The 18,618-nt window shown below is 45.5% G+C and overlaps 1 protein-coding gene across 5 annotated transcripts in view; it reads right to left on the bottom strand.

The window, feature by feature from the left end:
• The window catches only part of SLC52A2 (solute carrier family 52 member 2), a 91,475-nt gene that overhangs the window by 20,305 nt on the left and 52,552 nt on the right, over positions 1–18,618 (bottom strand). Inside the window, exon 4 of one of the 5 annotated variants that reach the window (XM_068237860.1) lies at positions 13,549–13,668. The exons of the other annotated variants lie outside the window; for them this stretch is intronic. The gene's annotated coding sequence lies outside the window, so the exon portion shown is untranslated. The remainder of the gene's footprint in view (positions 1–13,548; positions 13,669–18,618) is intronic. 5 annotated transcript variants of the gene reach the window in all.

Below are 18,618 nucleotides of genomic sequence, written 5' to 3'. Positions count from 1 at the left end.
ATCTTTCTAAAGATTGTATGCTGTGTGTTGGATTGTCCAATTATTAATATACATACCATAGCAATTTTGTCAGAGTTTCCAATCATTTTTATCATAATTGGGGAAAAATTGAACATACGTGTGTGGTGCATTGGTCATATTTTTAAAATGTTACAATCAGTCAGAAAAATTTATTGCAATTCTTAAATTGAACAGATATTTTAAAAATTGTATGGTGTGCGGCCACCTTAAGGCTCAACACACACTATACAATCTTGGTTGTTCAATCTTTCCACTTTCATGTAGTATAAGAGCTTATCCAATCAATCTTTCAAGGTATTTTCAATCTGTTGGCCTTTAAGCCTCATCTACACGCGTAGATGAGGCTGCGATCCGGCGGCTCGATTAGCCGGATCGCCTCTTCTGCGTGCCCGCCGGCGCCGCTTATCTTCCGCTCGATTCCCTGCCATTGTCCCCTCGCGGGGAGCGAGCAGGAAATCGGCGGAAGCAAGATCCCTCCTGTTGGATCTTATCAATCGAGCCGCATCGATTGATAAGGAGCATCGCGGCCGCATCTACGTGTGTAGATGCGGCTTAATACTACATAGATTTGGTAAATCTGTACAACCAAGATTGTATGGTGTGTGTTGAGCTTAAGAGTTCTAGTCTTCCTCTACTTATCCTCCACTGGCACATGTGTCACGTGATTGTTTTCTCACATGACCATTGAATTCACCACCTGCCAGTTGCTCTCCTGCATCGGCCAGACGCTTGCTAGTACTCAGTATTGGCACTGGACAGGCGGCCCCCCATGGAGTCAGATCTGAACACAGCTATGGAGGTGCTCAGACAGATACATGTTGCAGTTCTCTGCCGTTGGGTAAGGCTGCCACGTATCAGCGTTTGATACGCGTGGTGTTAGAACCGCTGCAAATTGGCTGCATTTAAACAGGAGCTTTAACCCAGCACTGAACTTCATCCCAATCAGTAGGCCAGTGATGGCTAACCTTGGCACTCCAGCCGTGACAAAACTACAAATCCCATCATGCCTCTGCCTCCCCGAGTTATGCTTAGAGCTGTAAAAGTATTGCAATGCCTCATGGGACTTGTAGTTCCACCACTGCTGGAGTGCCAAGGCTAGCCATCACTGCAGTAGGTGATACCCCCTTTCCCAAGTGAAATCTTTACCTTTTCTTGATTAGATCATCGGGAGGTCTGTATGGCTGATATTGTGGTGGAACCCCCCACCCCACAGTGTAAGGTCATGACCATGGTCCTGACATTTAGCTTTCTGTGAACCTTGTTGCATTGTGGGAAATAATAGCTTTTTCCAACTGCCAAGCAACCAGTATCTCCCTCTGTGCATAGAACTCTCAGTAATGAACATTCCACGTGGATCACCTGACAGGACCACAGATGTCACTACCAGTGATACATTTCAGAATGTAAATCAGGGAGAGGAAAGGTTTTTTAATGTATGCAAACACTGACTAAATCATCTATGAATATTGTAAAAAAAAATAAGCAATTTTGTTATTTTCACTACAGTTCCTCTTTAAATTGCACCTGAATTACACTGGCAGGCGGCAGACTGAACTGCTCAGCAAGCGTGAAGTTCAGCCTCCCATCTGAAAGAGGCCTTAAAGAGACTCCGTAACAAAAATTGCATCCTGTTTTTTATCATCCTACAAGTTCCAAAAACTATTCTAATGTGTTCTGGCTTACTGCAGCACTTTCTACTATCACAGTCTCTGTAATAAATCAATGTATCTTTCCCCTGTCAGACTTGTCAGCCTGTGTCTGGAAGGCTGCCAAGTTCTTCAGTGTTGTGGTTCTGCTATGAACTCCCCCTTCCAGGCCCCTCTATGCACACTGCCTGTGTATTATTTAGATTAGGGCAGCTTCTCTCTTCTCTCTTATCTTTTACAAGCTGGATAAATCGTCCTCTGAGCTGGCTGGGCTTTCACATACTGAAGAATTACAGACAAAGGCAAAGCTGTTTGCAGGAAGAAACGAGCAGCCTGAATCTTCAGTGCATGAGAACAGGGGGAAAGAAACACACAAATGATCTCTTGAGATTCAAAAGGAAGGCTGTATACAGCCTGCTTGTGTATGGATGTATTTTCTATGTGTGGATATACTGTTGTACATCAACCTACTTCCTGTTTTGGTGGCCATTTTGTTTTGTTTTTAACCACTTTTAATGCGGCGAGGAGCGGCGAAATTGTGTCAGAGGGTAATAGGAGATGTCCCCTAACGCACTGGTATGTTTACTTTTGTGCGATTTTAACAATACAGATTCTCTTTAAAGTCCCATGCCAGTCAGAAGTGTTTTTATAGACCAGTGCAGAGGCAGAGCTAATTTCAGTCTGTGTAAAGTTAATCCAATGCTGTATGTTTTTCAGGTGCGAGCTGCATTTTTCCTGAACACATTTTATATTAAAAGGTATTGTGCTGCGAGCGAGAACGTGCATGTGACAACGTGTATATGAATGTGGTAACACAGTGTGAGAGCAGCCTTCTGCATCTTCCCCCAGCAGCCTGAACAGTGGGATGATGCAATGTCGGACTGAGAGCTGGAAAAGCTGAGGAAATCCACTTGCTGGCCAAGCAGCAGTAATCAGGTGTAAAGACTTCCTGCAGGTTTCTATTGGGAGTGGTAACACAGGGCTTCTGCTGCTTGGCTAGCAGGTGGATTTCCTCAGTTTTTCCACCTCCCAGTCCAACAGTGGGATGATGCAATCCGAGTAGCAGCAGCAGAGCCGCCCACACAGCCTAACATTCAGGCCCTATAATCTCTCGCTTGTGGCCATGTGGTGAAAATTCCAAGTGGGATTTTAAGCTGCAAAAACACACACTGAAAACTGAAGTGAGAGGAAGGTCGTCATATTTATTTCCTTTTAAAGCAGCAGGGTCAGCCAAGAAAAAAAAAACCCATATATAAAGTAGATAACTACTTGTTCTACTTACATAACATATGTATTGTAATGTCCATGTTTTTTATATATTTATATAATAAAGAGAATTATGTTCCTGGTATTTGCCATCTTGGTTCCCTCTGACTGAAGCCAATCTTGATGTCATTTCCTCCCTTACTTTTTTTTTCTCCTAGAATCTGCACTGTCATAGTTAGCTTGCTTTTAAACACATGAGAGCACAGGCATAGATCGTATTTCAGCTTCACACTGAACTGCCCTCAGCCAATCAATGAGGAGCAGGAATGTGGGAGGGGCAATGACGAGCTTCCCTCTGATCCTCTCCTCAGCGATAGCAGAGATAGAGCCAGGCTGACTGAGATAAGATTTATTATCACAGAAACATTTCTGAAAAGATCGGAGTGCTTGCAATCCACGGTAAGGTTCCAGGTTACATAAACACAGAGCGGTGGGTAAATGGAATTTGATTTTGTGGCTGACAAACCCTCTTTAAAGGACACCCGAGATGAAAATAAACAAATGAAATTAACAATTGTATATATCCTCCTCCTAAAAGTGACTTAAGATATTTCACAGTTTTATTTTATATTTAAATCTACTTTTTAAGTTTTTACTGTTTTATTGTATTTGCTCAATGACACATTCATTGAAGTATGCCAGAGCTACAATCTATGAATTATTCACCCTTTTTATCTCTTTCCTGCTCTCAGAAGCCATTTTCTGCTAGGAAAGTGTTTTATAGTTGTAATTTCTTATTAGTGAGGGTCACACTGTAGTCTGACCCAGTCCTGACTCCTGACAGGAACTTTCACTTACATACCTGATGTTAAACTCTTTCAGGCAGAGAAAGGAAAAAAAGAAACAAAGCATAGTTATGTGTGTGCTTGGCATTGTACATACACATGTCTATCTCATCATGTCACATGTCACCTCGGGTATCCTTTAAGAAATACCCGTTGCCTGGCAGCCCTGCTGATCCTCTTCCTCTAATACTTTTAGCCATAGACCCTGAACAAGCATGCAGCAGATCAGGCGTTTCTGAAATTATAGTCAGATCTCACAAGAGTGGCTAGAAGTCGCATTCACAGTGCCACGTTGCGGAGCTGTGTTATAAAGTCTTATAACGCAGCTTACCGCACTGCAATGATAATCCTATGGGTCTTTGACAGTGCGATGTCATCCTCCCGTTGCAAATATTGAGTTGTGGTAACTCACTGCTTGCAGTGCGTTACCTCTTAACGCAGACACGTTGCGACTTTAACATCGCATTAATACGCAACGTCCCACTGTGAATATGCCTGCATGCTGGTTTCTGGTGTGATTCAGAAACAGGATTTTGCGACTTGGGTATGCATTTTAAGCAAATGAAGTTTTGCAATGCACGGTGATTATGACTGTCACAGCGGATCGGATCTTTTATTATTATTATTTCTATAGCGCCAGCATCTTCCGTAGCGCTGTACATAATACAAACAAATAATGGGGAACAAATATACATAAGAAATACAAGACACTGTACAGTCATGACATTGAATAGAATAAATATAGATACATACATAGTTGATATGTAGTTGGTACATATACATATGTTAAAGAGACTCCGTCACAAAAATTGCATCCTGTTTTTTATCATCCTACAAGTTCCAAAAGCTATTCTAATGTGTTCTGGCTTACTGCAGCACTTTCTACTATGACAGTCTCTGTAATAAATCAATGTATCTTTCCCCTGTCAGACTTGTCGGCCTGTGTCTGGAAGGCTGCCAAGTTCTTCAGTGTTGTGGTTCTGCTATGAACTCACCCTTCCAGGCCCCTCTCTGCACACTGCCTGTGTGTTATTTAGATTAGAGCAGCTTCTCTCTTCTCTCTTATCTTTTACAAGCTGGATAAATCGTCCTCTGAGCTGGCTGGGCTTTCACATACTGAGGAATTACAAACAAGGGCAAAGCTGTTTGCAGGAAGAAAAGAGCAGCCTGAAACTTCAGTGCATGGGGGAAAGAAACACACAAATGATCTCTTGAGATTCAAAAGGAATGCTGTATACAGCCTGCTTGTGTATGGATGTATTTTCTATGTGTGGACATACTGTACATCAACCTACTTCCTGTTTTGGTGGCCATTTTGTTTGTTTACAAACAAACTTTTTAAAACTGTTTTTAACCACTTTTAATGCGGCGAGGAGCAGCGAAATTGTGACAGACGGTAATAGGAGATGTCCCCTAACGCACTGGTATGTTTACTTTTGAGCGATTTTAACAATACAGATTCTCTTTAAAGTAATAGCAGTATGAGAAACACTAGGAGGAAGTCCCTGCCCTTGCAGGCTTACAATCTAGAGCAGAGTTCCCCAACCCTGTCCTCAAGGCCCACCAACAGCACATGTTTTGCAGGAAACCACACACATGCACAGGTGGGGTAATTAGTGTCTCAGCAGAGCTGACTAACTACCTGTGTGGATTTCCACAAAACCTGCCCTGTTGGTGGGCCTTGAGGACAGGGTTGGGGAACACTGAGGTAGTGGGGAGGAAACAAAAGGGAAGGAAACACAAGGATTAGTGGGTGAGCCAGTGTGCCTTCGGTGCTGCCTATAGCAAATTATAGGCTTGTCTGAACCGGTGTGTTTTCAGAGTACGTTTGAAGGTTTCCAGACTCGTGGCATGACGAACCGGCTGAGGGAGGGAGTTCCAAAGGAGAGGGAAAGCCCGTGAGAAGTCTTGGATGCTAGAGTGAGAGGAGGTGACTAGGCTGGAGGACAAAAGGGTCTCCTGTGAGGAAAAGAGGGTCCGGGCGGGGAGGTATCTGGAGATTAAAGAGGAAATGTATGGATGCGATAGCTTGTGTAGAGCTTTGTATGCAAGTGTGAGAAGTTTAAACTGGATCCTTTGGGCAACTGGTAGCCAATGGAGGGATTGGTAGAGAGGGGCTGCCTCAGAGGATCTAGAAGAGAGGTGGATGAGACGGGCCGCAGAGTTTAGTAGGGATTGGAGAGGTGCCAGTCTGCTCTTTGGTAGACCACAGAGTAGGGTGTTGCAGTAGTCAAGACGGGAGATGTTTAGGGCATGCACAAGCATTTTAGTTGCTTCTTGTGAAAGGAAGGGACGGATTCTGGAAATGTTTTTGAGATGGAAGTAGCAGAAGGTAGTTAAAGTGTTAATATGTGGTTTAAAGGAGAGCTCAGAGGCCAGAGTTACCCCTAGGCAACGAGCTTTGGGGGTTGACGCTATTGGGGTGTTATCTACATTGATTGTGACAATGGGAGGTGGAACAGAGAGCGAAGGTGGAAATATCACAATCTCCGTTTTGCTCATATTGAGTTTAAGGAAGCGGGATGACATAAATGTAGATACAGCGGATAGACATTCAGGGATTTTTGATAGTAGTGTGGAGAGGTCTGGGGCAGAACAATAAATTTGGGTGTCATCAGCATAGAGGTGATATTGAAGCCCAAAAGAGCTTATTATCTGTCCCAGGCCATGAGTGTAAATGGAAAAGAGGAGGGGTCCAAGGACAGACCCTTGTGGTACTCCCACAGACAGTGGGCGTGGAGAGGAGTTGGTATTGGCATAGGAGACCATGAAAGAACGTCCAGACAGGTAAGAGTTGAGCCAGGAGTGTGCTAGGCCCTTGATTCCCAGTTTTGACAGGGTCTGGAGAAGTAGGGTATGATCAACAGTGTTGAAGGCAGAGGACAGATCTAGGAGTATTAGTACCGAAAATCTGCCTTTGGCTTTAGCAGCTAGGAGGCCATTGCCAACCTTAGTGAGAACGGTTTCCGTAGAGTGTTGAGGGCGGAAGCCAGACTGGAAGGGGTCCAACAGGGAATTAGCAGAGAGAAAGTTTACAGGGAACCGGAGACGGAAGCGCCCTCATGTATTTTACCATATATATCAGTGGGAACATTAGAGAAAACACCTACCATGTTATCTGTTTTATCCTTCACTGCTCAGCCTGCTTGTTATCAGCCCTGATAAAATCCCCGACTGAGCATTCAGTCTGGCTTTGCTATAATGACTCAGCTATAATGATTCCTCAGCAGAGCCAGCAGGGGGCAGGCTTGGACTTGAAAAGACAGAACACAGGCTGAGCTATAAATATTCCTGAGCAAAGCCAGACTGAATGCTCAGTCGGTGATTTTATCAGGGCTGATTAGAAACAAGCTGTGCAGTGCAGAATGAAACAGAGAGCAGAGTAGGTGTTTTCTCTAATGTTCCCGCTGATATATATGGTAAAATACATGAGGGTGCGCCGTCTCTGGTTCCCTTTAAGATCCCAGACGTTTCCTGCTCAAAATGCAGCAATCGTTTGAACTCTTGTTTACGCCCATTGCATGACGTCGCATGTTCCCGCGGGTAGGAAGATGGATTGGGGAATGCTCGTTCATTGGCTTGCGTCACGGAGGGTTCCCCGATCCATCTTCCAGTGAGTATGGGCCTTTACAGTGGCCATATACTTAAAAATTGATCAATTCCTTTCTAAAGAAAAAAAAAAAAATTCAGAGAAAAATTGATTCCTACAATACACTGCACATCAATTTCCAATAGATTCCAGCAGCGAATATACTAGAAACCGATCAAACTGCAGCGTTGTACTGTTGGATGTAGTACAAAGCTATAGGCCATAAATCTGTCAATGCTCTTGCCCCGCCCCAGATTGTTTTCAATTTTCGTTCCTGACATTTTGGGGAATCGATTCCCAGCAGATGACTCGAATTTGCAAGGAGCTGAATGAGAAAAATTGATGTGTATGGCCACCTTTAAAGAGACTCTGTAACAAAATGTTCATCCTTATTTCTTCTATCCTATAAGTTCCTACACCTGTTCTAATGTGCTCTGTCTAACTTCAGCCTTTTCTAGTTGCACAGTGGCTGTATTATCTTTGTTATATGATCTAATGTTCTCTCCTTTGTCAGCTCTGTCGGGTTCAGGCAGTCAGGCTAGAATGTGCTGTGCTGCTTGTGATTGGATATAAGCTATACACACCCTCTCCAGGCCCCCTGTACACTGTGTATGACTCACACACTGAACTACTCTTTTGTTTGTAAACACTGCATAAAATGGCAATTACAAGCCAGGATTGCAGCAGTGAGTGGCAGAAACAGCACAGAGGGGCGCAGGAGAACATAAGGAATAGAATGGTATGCTTTTTATTGTAAGAATTTCAGAGTACATATTCTCTTTAAAAGGTTAAAATCTGACTGGACTAAAACATTAAAAAAAAAAAAAAAAAAAAACACACAATATCCCTACTCACAGATGCAGAGGGTGTGGTTGTTGCTGTTCTACTTGTTTCCAAACAGACCAATGCATAAGCCTCCTAGCACTAGAACAGCTACTCAGCAAGGCAGCTTGAATAACCCACAAAAAGCCTCGCAGTGTATGGTCACCTGGCAGGCCACGCCCTCACACACCACACCCCTCTGTAATATCTATTACAACTTTCTCCAGATCCTGCTTTGTTCTCTGTTTGGGCGAGAAGAATATATTTAGTTCTTAAGTTCATAAGAAGAGCAGATTCAGGGTACGGTTCCACTAGTGCGGTGTGGAATCGCAGCGGATTCCCCGCAGACGAATTCACATGCAGGAGCGAAATCGCATGCGGTTGTAAGCGAATTTTACATATTCGCATACGATTTCGCATGGATGATGCTGTGTGCGAATGTAACCATCTCAGTGCCTGTATGCTTTTTCATTGATTTAATGCGAAATCGTATGCGAATTCGCATGAAAATTCACATACAAAACCGCCATGCAAATTCCCTATTAAATACATTGTATGCGAATCACATGCGGTATGTGCGGTGTGCGAATTCGGATGGCTCTGCTGAGCAGATTTTTCCTGCACAAGAAAACGCTCCATTTCCTGACAAGTGGACACAGGCTCATTTACTTTTATTGGTTATGCGAATTTGCATGCGGGGGAACGCATGCGAATTCACGTTAGTGGAAACGCACCCTTAGGCCTCGTTCACATCATTTAGCGCAGATGGATGTGCGATCAGAACACAACGCGTCCGATCGCACGCCATCTGCGCTACTATGCGCTACTATGCAGATCCCATTCATTACTATGAATGGGATCTGCGCTGCGATTACCAAAAATGCGTGCAGCACGCGATAGCGCAATCGCGCTGCCACGCAGCGCATATGATGGGAACAGTAGAAGGGCTGTCTATGCCCATCTACCGTTCTTGCGCGTCGCACACTATACGCGCTGCCAAAATGCGCACGGCAGCGCGTATAGTCTGAACGAGGCCTTACAGGTGTTGAATACTCAGCTAGAGAACTGGCAGTTACTTGCTATGGGAACAGTACATATTAGACAAGTGTGCAGAATATAGTCACCACAGCTAAGAGAATACATTTTTGTACAATTGATGATGGTTCTTGGTTGAGGTAGCCAGTTGAGGCTGCCTCTGTTGAGACTCTAACATGCACAGCGGCGCTCGACTCCCCTCGGTGAGCAGGAGCATAACAAAAGCCCCCACCATCGCAGGGCCCTGGACCCGGAGGCAGTCCTGCACAGAGCAGCGGAGCGTCATGTTACCTGCAGCCAGCCAATCACCATGAGGCTTTGGTAACGGTCATGTGACAGGTTCTGTATAACGCACCACTGCCACTCATGTATGTACAGGAGCAGCCCCACAAGTTCCCAGCCCCCCCCCCCCCCCAAGTTGTAATGGAGGTTGGGGTAGGCCCATTACACAGCTCTCTTTTGTAGAGAATATAGGAAATACTGAGAATCTCCTATGAGGAGATGGACTAGTCCAAAATCTGTCAGATCTTTCAGATTTCTACTTCTTACTGCAAATTACAGCAACATGGGTAAAAAGTAATTTATTGTGCATTTTACTCTGGGACAATTGTACATTTTGTAAGTATGTATTCTATATTTAAACTAATTTTTGCGATAGTGGTCCTTTAAAAATCGAAGTCTGGGGTTAAGAAAGATAAATGACTAGGGTACCACCTCTTTACAAATTGTATTTACAATGTCAATCCTACTTGAATTTTTCTCATATTCCTTTTATTTTTTGCTGTAAGGGTTAAAAAGTCCAGGGCTGTAAAGCACACTCTGCTGCCAATAAAGTTGGGCAACAGAAATTCTCCCTCATAACCTAATGGCCATAAAACTTCTGTGTAGCTGCAACAAAGCCTTCTGATAGCATTACAGAGATAACAAAGTCAATAGGTCTTCAATGATCTGTGTATAGGCTTAAAAAGGAACTCGAAGTGTGAGACCTATGGAGGCTGCCATATTGATTTCCTTTAACCTCCCTGGCAGTAAGCCCGTGCTGAGCACGGGCTATGCCGCCGGGAGGCACCGCTCAGGCCCCGCTGGGCCGATTTGCATAATTTTTTTTTTGCTGCACGCAGCTAGCACTTTGCTAGCTGCGTGCAGTGCCCGATCGCCGCCGCTACCCGCCGATATACGCGTCGCCGCAGCCGCCCCCCCAGACCCCGTGCGCTGCCAGGCAGCGCCGTGGGGTGGATCGGAGTCCCCTTTGATGTCACGACGTCGCTGACATCATCCCGCCCCGTCGCCATGGGGATGGGGGAAGCCCTCCAAGAGATCCCGTTCTTTGAACGGGATCTCTTGATCTCCGATCGCCGGCGGCGAACGGAGGGGCTGGGGGGATGCCGCTGAGCAGCGGCTATCATGTAGCGAGACCTCGTCTTGCTACATGAAAAATTTTTTTTTTTTTGAAAAAAACGTATTTGCTGCCCCCTGGCGGATTTTGACAAACCGCCAGGAGGGTTAAAGGAGTCATCAGGCAACCCCCCCACTCTACTTACCCAGGGCTTCCTTCAGCACCTTGGGGTTCCCGCTGGTGCAGAGGGCGACCTTGAGGTCATCTCTATTGTGCCTGTGCGAGCCTCGCTGTCAATCAAACCCACATTGTCCGCGGTGTACTGCGCAGAACTACTGTGCCTGCGCAGTACAACGCGGACTTGATTGACAGCTGCGTTTGCGCAGGCGCACTAGAGGTCAGCCTCTGCACCAGCGGGGACCCGGGGCCGGTGGCTGAGCGCGGAACTGCGGCGTGGGACATGTCATCTGCAAGGGGCTGGAGGAAGCCCTGGGTAAGTAGATCGGGGGGAGGGGTTTTTGCCTGATGACTCCTTTAACGGGAACCTGAAGTGAGAGGGATATGGAGGCTGCCATATTTATTTCCTTTTAAGAAATACCAGTTGCCTGGCAGCAGTAGTTCTGAATCACACACCAGAAACAAGCATGCAGCTAATCGTGTCAGATCTGACAATGTCAGAAACACCTGTTCTGCTGCATGCTTGTTCAGGGTCTACGGCTAAAAGTATTAAAGTCAGAGAATCAGCAGGATAGCCAGGCAACTGGTATTGTTTAAAAGGAAATAAATATGTCTGTCTCTCACTTCAGGTTCCCTTTAATACAATACCAATTGCCTGGCAGTCCTGCTGATCTTTCTGGTCAGTAGTGTCTGAACCACACACAGTAAACAAGCATGCAGCTAATCTTGTTAAATTTGTCATAGACATCTGATCTGCATATGATTGTTCAGGATCTATGGCTAAAAGTATTAGAGGCGGAGGATCAGCAGGACAGCCAGGCAATGTGCATTGTGTAAATGGAAATAAACATAGCCTCCATATCCCTCTTACCTCGGGTTCCCTTTAAGTCAGCTGAGGTGGCTGATAACGCCTGCCTCTCCCAATAATCAGGCATGTGTACCGCAGCCGGTGACCCCTCCACCAGCGGGCGATCCGACGCATCTACACACTTCCCTGCCCGCATGGCTCATTGTCCATCCATTGTCCCCCCACACAACAGAGTATCGGCAGCTACACAGCTGACACGCGCGAGTACAGCCAGCGACATCCGTCAAAGGTGTGTACGCAACTTATGGGTTGAAGGAACACAAAGAGCAGCGGCCAGTGACAGTGAGAATGTTTGGTCTTTGCTACCAGATTTTAAAATATGAATATGGGAGTAAAGGAAATTCCTATTTAGGATTAGTTCTATGAATTCCCTCAACTGTTTTTTTTTTTCTTGACAACCGTACGCAGGGTGGTGGAGTTGAGGAGTTGGAGGTGGAGCAATTTTGGGCACCTGGAGTCGGAGTTTTCAATAAACTGAGGAATCGGATGATTTTTGAACCAAGTCCATATCCTTTGTAAAAATTAGACCAAGGAGTCGGAGTCAGCACAATTTTGGGTACCTGTAGTCAGTGGTTTCATAGATTGAGGAGTCGATGATGATTTTTGTACCGACACAGCCCTGACCGTACGATGTGTGCTGTTTGGAGAACAGTTGCTGTGAGACTCTCCGGAAACTCACATTGAAACTCATGCAGCAGGAGTAATTGGCTGCATAGAGCAGAAGACATCGTTTTTTTAACACCTGGACTAATCCACTGACTAAGGGCTCTTCCAAACTGAAAATTGTGATCGCAAATCACAATGTGCTTTTCACTTGATTTCTAGCATGTGTTTTTCCACAATTAGGGGGTGCAATTGTAATTCATGACATAAAAAAAAAAAGCCATGGGAAGTTTATTTAAATGGGAGATCGCATAACGCCACATCCATTCATTTACTCTAATCACAAACGTAGGACAACTGCAGCAGGCATTACGCTTGGGAATGGGTTAATAACCGATCGTACCACTCTGTACAAGGCAGCACAATTACAATGTTAATCACAGTGCCCCTGCGATTGGCAAAACACGTGCAGCATGAAACCAGATCGAAGCGCATGCAGTACACAAACAAAATAATCAAGTGAAAAAAAAAAGGTTTATTAATCCTTGCGCTTTGGGCCCTACCGAAAAAAAACACTTTAGAAATATTTTGTTATTTACTTAACCTCCTTAGCGGTAACCCCGAGTCAGGCTCAGGCCGGAAATCCACAGCTTAGAGTGAAAACCCCGAGCTGGATCCATGGGAGGTAAATAATATGCAGGGTTGCTGCAGATCTATCTAGCAGTATGATTTTTACGGTCTAAAGCCTCATCTAAATGGGTAGATGAGGCTCCGATGTGCCTTATCAATCGAGCCACTGATGCGGCTCGATTGATAAGATCCGACAGGACGGATCTCCCCACCGCCGATTCCCTGCTCGCTCCCCGCGAGGGGACAATGGCAGGGCATCGAGCGGAAGATAAGCGGCGCCGGCGGGGACTCGAATGCGGCGCACGCGCAAGAGGCGATCTGGCGGCTAATCGAGCTGCCGGATCGCAGCCTCATCTACGCGCGTAGATGAGGCTTTAAAGGGAACGTAAACTGAGAGGGATTTGGATGTTTCCCTTTAAATTATACCAGTTGCCTGGTAGTCTTGTTGGTCTCTTTGGCTGCAGTAGTGGCTGAATAACACACCTGAAACAGGCATGCAGCTAATCCAGTCTGACTTCAGTCAGAGCACCTGATCTGCATGCTTGTTGAGGGGCTGTGGCTAAAGGTATTAGAAACATGGGATCAGCAGGAGAGTCAGGCAACTGGTATTATTTTAAAAGGAAAAATCCATATCCTTCTCAGTTTAGGTTCCCTTTAAGGGTGAGAATGAATAGCACAGTTTTTAAACCCTAAAATCCTGAAATAATCATACCGCCAGGGATACTTTACCTAAAGTAGGATTGTAAGGCGTAAAATCAAATTCCAATTACCTTTGTAGCTTTGTGTTCATCACGTAGTCTGAATGCAGTCTCCATTGCAAGCATTCCAATATAATCATAAATGTGTCTGCTGTGATGATCTCAGGCAGCCTGGCTCTATTTGGTACATTGCTGGGGAGAGAAAAGCTTGTTATCTCCCCTCCCACATTCCTGCTCCTCACTGATTGGGTGAGGGCAGTTCAGTGTGACACAAGGCTGAAAAGGGAAATACACCTCACCCCTCTGCAGAAGCTGCTAAAATACAATCTATGCTGTGCTCACATGTGTTTACAAAGCAAGCTAGATAGGACAGAGCAGTTACTAGGAGAAGTAAGGGAGGAAATTAAATCAGTATTAGCTTCAGGCAGGGGCAGTAAAGATGGAAAATGCCTGGAACAGGTTTCTCCTTATATACATTTTACTGAAATCAAAATGTGGACAGTACAATATATATGTTAAAGGGGTTCTGTGGACTGTTTAAATAAACAAAAACCACCACTTACCTGGGGCTTCTATCGACCCCCTGCAGCTGAAATGTCCTGCGCCGTCCTCCTCCTATGCTCCGTTGCCCACCGCCGTTCCCGTTGTAATATTCGTCTAACAAGACAAATAATGCTCGCTCCCGTGCGCATCATCGGGAGCTTACTGCGCGGGTGCAGTACAAAGTTTTCTTGTACTGCGTCTGCACAGTAAGCTCCCGATGACGCACGGGGGAGCGAGCACGCGCACAGCCACAGCCGGCTGATTAGACCAGGACTGGCGGTGGGGTACGGAGTATTGGAGGAGGACGGCGCAAGACATTTCAGCTGCAGGGGGCCGATAGAAGCCCCAGGTAAGTGGTGGTTTTTGTTTAAACAGTCCACAGAACTCCTTTAACCTCCTTGCCGGTTTTCCCGACCTGAGCTCGGGGTAGAAAAAAGAAGCTATTAGCGGTGATCCCGAGCTCAGGTCGGGGTAGGCATTGCAGAGCTTTACCTTTAGTTGTGGATTCCCGCACGCGATCTCGCTGCGCAGCGGGACTCCAGCCTCTCTCCCCGGCAGTGTGGGGTCTTTCCCTGACTGCCGGGATCCCCCATGTCCCCGCTATTCTTCCGGGGACCCGGCAGCCAGTTGGAGCAGCGGAGCCGTGGTGGTGGCAGCAGAGCGGTGGTGGCAGCGTGACGTCATCGGGGGCGGGGCTAATATTGAAAACGAACTTCTCTATATTAGAGAAATATAGAGAAGTTCGTTTATATGCATATTAGCGCCATCTTGTGGGCAAAGAGAAAACTGCAGCACAGGAGCCCAGAATGAGACATTTTTTTTTATTTTGCTGCAGATCTCCCTGCCAGAATGATTTTTTTCAGGTTTTAGGGTCTGAAAGAGTGGAAAAAAATTGCACCGCTTTTAGACCCTAAAATCTGGAAAGAATCAGAACGGCAAGGAGGTTAAAGAGACACTGAAGCGGAAAAAAAATTATGATATTATGATTTGTATGTGTAGTACAGCTAAGAAATAAAACATTAAAATCAGATACATCAGTCTAATTGTTTCCAGTACAGGTAGAGTTAGGGCTCGTTTCCACTATCGCGAATCTGCATGCGTCCAACGCATGCAGATTCGCACATGTAATGCAAGTGGATGGGCCTGTTTCCACTGTAGCGTTGTTGAGGTGCGTTTTTTTCAGCGGTAAAAAAACGCACAAAAGAGCCAACGAATTCGCCTGCGAGTGGAATGCATGCGAATCACCGCTAATGTATTTAATAGTAAAAACGCATGCGTTTGTTACATGCGTTTTTACCCGCGATTTCGCACCTTTTTCAATTTTATTTTGCCCTGGCAGTGTCATGGTTAATTTCGCATGGTACCCTGCCATGCGAAATCGCACACGAAATCGCGGGTAAAAACGCATGCGGAAACGCATCCGCATGCGTTTTTACAAGCGTCGGAATGCCGGCGAAATCGCGTCGCAACAGTGGAAACAAGCCCTTAAGAAACTCCAGTTGTTATCTGTATGCAAAAAAGCCATTAAGCTCTACGACTTTGAAAGTCGTGGAGAGGGCTGTTTTCTGACTTTTATTATCTCAACTGTTCCTGAACTATTTACTTTTTCTCTGCCAGAGGAGAGGTCATTAGTTCACAGACTGCTCTGAAAGAATTATTTTGAATGTTGTGTAATCTGCACATATTATAGAATGATGCAATGTTAGAAAAAAAACTATATACCTGAAAATAAAAATATGAGAATATTTTCTTTGCTGCTAATCTTCTAGTAATTATTCATAGTACACAACCAATTCACTATATCATTTTTTTTTCGCTTCAGTGTCTCTTTAAAGTGGACCCAAATTAAAAATACAAGATTTGAGAAATAAAATCTATTTTCTAAATTATAATAATAAATAGCAGCCTTTTTTCAGCTGCATAACGATGCATATAAAATATTTTACATTTTTTGGAGGAACCCCTTCCTTCCTTTCATATTGCCGGGACAGAATCCGTCAGACTGGTGGAGTAGGTGGTGGCCGGCAAAGGAGGAATTGCTAATGGCTGCCACCTGTATAACCCTAGTTAAGAAAAGACGGGTGAAAAGCATGCACTGAAATGCTCATAGGCTTTAAGGAGTGTTTATTTATCTTTGTATGATTAGTGCAACTAAATATTTTAAATTTAAAAAAAATGTTTGGTTTGGGTCCACTTTAAGTAAAACAAGTATTTATCTACTTATATTATTTTTTCCCTGGGATAGAATGGCTGTCCCTGTTGCTTTAACAATGATAACAAAAACACAAACTATACATCCCAACATACTCCTATGGTATCGTCAAGGATAAGGATATCACATGGGACTTTAGACATGTCTCAGGTCAATATGCTTATGCATTATAGCAGCACTGATGGGTCCAAAGTACCTGGTGAGTCTAGGCCAGACTTTGATAAGACTCCTTGAGATAACCCCTATTTTTATAATAATTTTGAAAAGTCGAATTTGACACCGATTTTCATTTTTGCACAGAGGGGGAGTGACAGCGGGTGGGGGACATGCAAAATCAGCAACATACAAAGACAATCCTTGCAATATCGACAGAACCACACTGAAAAGCAACTTGCAACCTAGATCTTGAATCCACACACTTTATAGGGTGTAGAAACAAAGAACAAATAGCAGCATGCAACAACTTCCTAAGGGCAGTTTTAAACTTGTGGTGTGTGTGTTTGCAGTGCGATGCCCAATCCAGCAGCAATGTACCAAACCACAAACATATGAACCTGCGGCAAAGTGTGCCAACAGTGTCACCCCCCCCCCACCCCCCACTTTCCCCGAACGCCCCTCACCCAGTGACCTACTCCCTGCTGGACAGGAAGTATGTCACTGGAATTCCCGTAGTATTCCATTGTGCCATGCATTCATGCAGTAACTCTGCCGCCAACCTATTTAAATGGTATGCGTCGCTCATTGACTTACATTACTTCCAGCACTGCGTAAGACCGGCGGTAATGCGCTGTTGCCCCTGTGTCGGCTCGGTGGCAGATAGGGCAACAGAGGCATGACGCGTTAAGTGTGCTAGGCCTCATTGCATTGCGTTATCCTGTGTTAACAGGGTAATGCAATTCAGGTTTTCAATACAAGTGTAAAAAGGGGTCTAAATTATTTTGGATTTATATAGCGCTAGCATTTTCCCTGGCACTTGGTAAGTCTTAGCACATGCACACATACTTGCTATGCATTGCAAAAACCACGTGCGTGAATGAAGCCTTTTAGACAAAGTGAACCTTGAGTTTATCTTACCTGGGGCTTCTACCGGCCCCCTGCAGACATCCTGTGCCCGCGTCGGGACAAAACGTTCCTCCAGGCCCTCACAGCAAGTCAGTTTCATGACTGGCCAGTCTGTGGCCATTGCGCCTACGTGGCAATGACCTCACACATACTCGATCAGGCTTCCGTTGCCGTCCCGCGCATGCACAGTAAGAGAAAATCTTGTACTGCGCATGCGCAGGATGCTCCCAGTGACAGGAGCGTGATAGAGGACGCACACTACCAGGGCCATTCAGGCACAATGGCCACCGACTGGCCAATCGTCAGAAATGAAACTGGCTCACTGCGAGGGACCAGAGAATTGGTTTGTCCCAGCATGGGCACAGGACGTCTGCAGGGGGCAGGTAGTAGCGCCAGGTAAGATAAACTTTGCACAGGACAGAAGGAAAACATAGAGAAATGCTCCCTGCAAGCAGGGCTGTGGAGTCGGTACAAAAATCTTCCGACTCCAACTCCGACTCCTCAGTTTATGAAACCACAACCACGACTCCGACTCCAACTCCGACTCCAGGTACCCAAAATAGCTCCGACTCCTCGACTCCGACTCCTTAGTCCAATACTTAACAGGGCTGTGGATTTTGTACAAAAATCATCCGACTCCGACTCCTCAGTTTATGAAATCAACGACTCCGACTGCAACTCCGACTCCGGGTGCCCAAAATTGCCCCGACTCCTCGACTCCAACTCCGACTCCACAGCCCTGCCTGCAAGTATTTAGAGAGTTTAGCCTGTGTAATGCCCCCTCATTTGTGTCTAATTACAAGTTGTAATAGGATCTCTTCTTGTGTCACATGACTGCCATGGTAGAAATGGCAGATAAGCTCATTTGAAAGCACAGGATGTTAACAATATGTCTGCTTCCATGAATCGGGAAGTATAATCAGTGCAGATTTATTTTAAGATGTGCATCAGCTGTAACACAGAAATGTTTTTTGTTTAAAGGTTATTAGGCTGTTGCTTATCTTTTAGAGCAGAGAGGATGTTCTGAGTTCAGGTCTGCTTAAGGGCCCGTTTCCACTAGGGCGGTTTCGCCGGCGATTCTGCAGAGTTTCCCCGCACATCATTCGCACGGGGAAACTCTGCCATAGGGGATGACGGCGCCGCGGCGGAATCGCTTGCGGGAGCGATTCACCCGGAACCCCCCGCAGATTTCGCCACGGAGGCTGCGAATCCCATAGCCGTGCATGGCACGGCCCATGGGATTAGCCTACGATCCCGCCCACCGGCTCAGTGTGGCATGCGTCTGCGAGACGCACGTGAGCTCATCTACTGTAAAGCAGCTGCAG

Source organism: Hyperolius riggenbachi, chromosome 5, assembly GCF_040937935.1.
Source record: "Hyperolius riggenbachi isolate aHypRig1 chromosome 5, aHypRig1.pri, whole genome shotgun sequence".
Lineage (NCBI taxonomy): Eukaryota > Metazoa > Chordata > Amphibia > Anura > Hyperoliidae > Hyperolius > Hyperolius riggenbachi.
Note: the sequence above shows the minus strand (reverse complement) of the source record. Positions and strands in the feature narration are given on the sequence as shown.